Below are 3,184 nucleotides of genomic sequence, written 5' to 3'. Positions count from 1 at the left end.
ATAGATGTAAGATAATGCATGTAGGTTATCATAATTTGAATTATAAATGTAATTTGAATGGGAATAACCTTAGCAGTGTTATGAAGGAAGGGGATCTTGGTGTAATAGTCGATCAGTCTCTAAAGTCATCCAAGCTGTGTGCTGTTGCTAGTGGTAGGGCAAATAGGATTTTAGGTTGTATCTACAGAAATACTGAATACAAGTCTAAAGAGGTTATAATTTTATTGTATAGGTCACTGGTTAGGCCATATTTGGAATATTGTGTTCAGTCTTGGGCTCCTTACTTAAAGAAAGACATTGAATTGTTGGAAATGGTTCAGAGAAGTGTTACTAGAATGATGCCTGGGACGGAGGGGTTGTCATACGAGGAGAGGGTAAAATCTCTCAAATTGTTTTCTCTTGAAAAAAGAAGAGTTAGGGAGGATCTGATTGAGGTGATTAAGATTGTAAAGGGAATTGATAGTGTTGATGTATCATCATTTTTTATATTTAACAATGAGAATAGTAGAACTAGGGGCCACCAGTATAAATTTTGGCAAGGTAGGAGTCATCTTCAGCTAATACAGTTTAATTTTCTAACAGGGTGGTTGGTTTTTGGAATGGGTTGCCTTCAGATGTTGTAGAGGCAGTAAATATAAGTGAGTTTAAGAGAAAGCTTGATGAGTGTATCAATGATAAGGGCTAGCTTTAAGATTTTTTTATTTTAATTTAGGTTAGAAGATGGACCAATAGGTCCCACGTAGTCCCAGAACATGTTATATATGGTCATTTTACTGTATACATCTCATAATTGCCATTACATGAAAAATTATTGATTAACTTATAATGTGAATATGTTGAACTTGTAGCTAAAAATTAAATAAGTTTAATTCATAGGTGAAAATAGTGAAGAGTTTGTTTGCTGTCAAACAACCGACCACAAAACAGTTTTAGCCCTCAAATTATTTTGGTAGTTTCTGTATTATTGGAATTTGCATCAAGTTTTTTAGATGCGTCATCTTGAGAGAGACTATTGATAATGTTTATTGGGTGTTTGAATGCGTCAGTTTAGTTGAAAATGTTTATTTAACATTGACTATAATAAAAGCATGGCAGATATTTAAGTAGAGACGACAATGTTGAAATGTATTAAGTCTGTTTTCATTTTTAGTGATACAAATTAAAAATGGACAAACAACCAGTTTAACACTGAACTACACTTTGGTGTGAAGATAAAATGATATGAAGTGAAAGGACTATAACAAGAGATAATTGTTTTTTGTAAAACGGATAATATATTAAGGTGTGTGACCTTAAAATCTAAGAAAACACCAGTATTGCATAAACTGACACCATTAATTCCAAGCATACCTAGAACATACCTCACTAATTTTACGAGTGGCCCTGAATCTGAAGTTAAGGCTGCTAATGATTATGTCAAACTGATGTTTTGTAGAAATATTAAATAAAGTCTATAAATATCAAGCATAATGATTTTTTTATATTATGTTATACAAAAAATAATTACTTTATAACTTACATAAAATTTATTCTCATTAACAGTAAACTGCTCAAAACATATCAACATTTCAGGTGTGCCAGCCTTAAATATATTGTTAAGCATGAAAGTTCATTTATTGGAGGTTGGGACCACACCACATTCACTTAATGCAAGCCGAACAATGGTAGAATTGTCCTTGAATTGTCCTGGAATTCTGTATTTAAAGTAGTAATGTTCAAATATCGATACTAATTTGACTGCAAGTGTTTTGTGTGTGTGTGTGTGTGTAAGTCTTTATCTGAATAAAGCGATGAGTAGATGTCATACTACATGTAGAATACTTGCACAAAAATATAGAGAAATGTACAAGAAAATATCTGAATAGTTGAAGGATGAAATTCATGAGACCTTAAGTCATTATTAAAGTCCATTTGTCCAGTCAAAGTCACCTGCCAAACTTAAATATAACCATAAAATTATTCAATACAAATTCCAAGAAATTTAAAGCATACCATCACACACCTCATCATCTGGTAATTAATTCCAATATTATACTTATTAAAAAAAGATGCCAATAATGAGCCTGAACCATCTAGTTATTTTATTTAGCATAAAATATTTCATTCCCAACCTTTTTACTTCTCAGTAGCACAGAGGTAAGTCGGCAGACTTATAATGCTAGAAACTGAATTTCAATACCCATGGTGGACACAGCACGAATAGCCCATTGTGTAGCTTTGTGCTTAACAAACAAACAAATGCAATCTCATCCTTCCATTCCAAATCCTCTGATGAATAACTTTGTTAAAGTCCTTAATGATTCTAAATATTTGAATCAGGTCATCTGTAGTTCTTTTAAGTTCCAGGGAAAATAACATGAAACTGAGTAGTTTTTCATAACTTAAACCAGGAATAAGTTAGCCTATCTGAACTTTTTCATGCATTTCGATATCTTTTCTATAATAAGGAGACCAAAACTGAACACAGTACTCCATATGAGATCTTACCAGAGTGATGATAAGTAACTTGAACTAAAAGTTTATATAAATAGAATCCAAAACCGTTTTTGTTCTTATCACTCATTACACTTCACCCTTTTCTCTCTTTTTCCACTTCATTTATTTAAAGGCACAGGACACTTGACGTTTAGTGTCTCAACGTCACATTGAGTCTCCTGGTGATTTTCTGTAATATAAACTTCACAATATTGGCAGAATTAATACAGATAATCCAACAATTTCTACTAAAGATAATTAACCTTTTACTGTAACATCATTTACTAAAGAATACTAAATATTATTATAACTTGGTTCAAAATTTTTAAAATAGAAATATAAGAATTGTATAATTAATTAGTTATACTAATTGTTAGAAGTGTAAGAATCCTATATTTAATTGTGTATACTGAATGTTAGAAGTGTAAGAATCCCATATTTAATTGGGTATACTGATTGTTAGAAATGTAAGAATCCTATATTTAATTGTGTATACTGAATGTTAGAAGTGTAAGAATCCCATATTTAATTGGGTATACTGATTGTTAGAAATGTAAGAATCCTATATTTAATTGGGTATACTGAAGTTAGAAGTGTAAGAATCATATATTTAATTGGGTATACTGACTGTTAGAAATGTAAGAATCATATATTTAATTGGGTATACTGACTGTTAGAAATGTAAGAATCATATATTTAATTGGGTATA

General features: G+C 30.9%; 1 protein-coding gene across 1 annotated transcript in view; it reads left to right on the top strand.

Annotated features, from left to right (window-relative positions):
• The window catches only part of LOC106472023 (RING-box protein 1A), a 10,845-nt gene that overhangs the window by 982 nt on the left and 6,679 nt on the right, over positions 1 to 3,184 (top strand). The window lies entirely within an intron of this gene.

The sequence above is a fragment of the Limulus polyphemus genome, unplaced genomic scaffold (assembly GCF_000517525.1).
Source record: "Limulus polyphemus unplaced genomic scaffold, Limulus_polyphemus-2.1.2 Scaffold5025, whole genome shotgun sequence".
Classification (NCBI taxonomy): Eukaryota; Metazoa; Arthropoda; class Merostomata; order Xiphosura; family Limulidae; genus Limulus; species Limulus polyphemus.
This window is presented reverse-complemented; position numbering and strand designations above follow the sequence as displayed.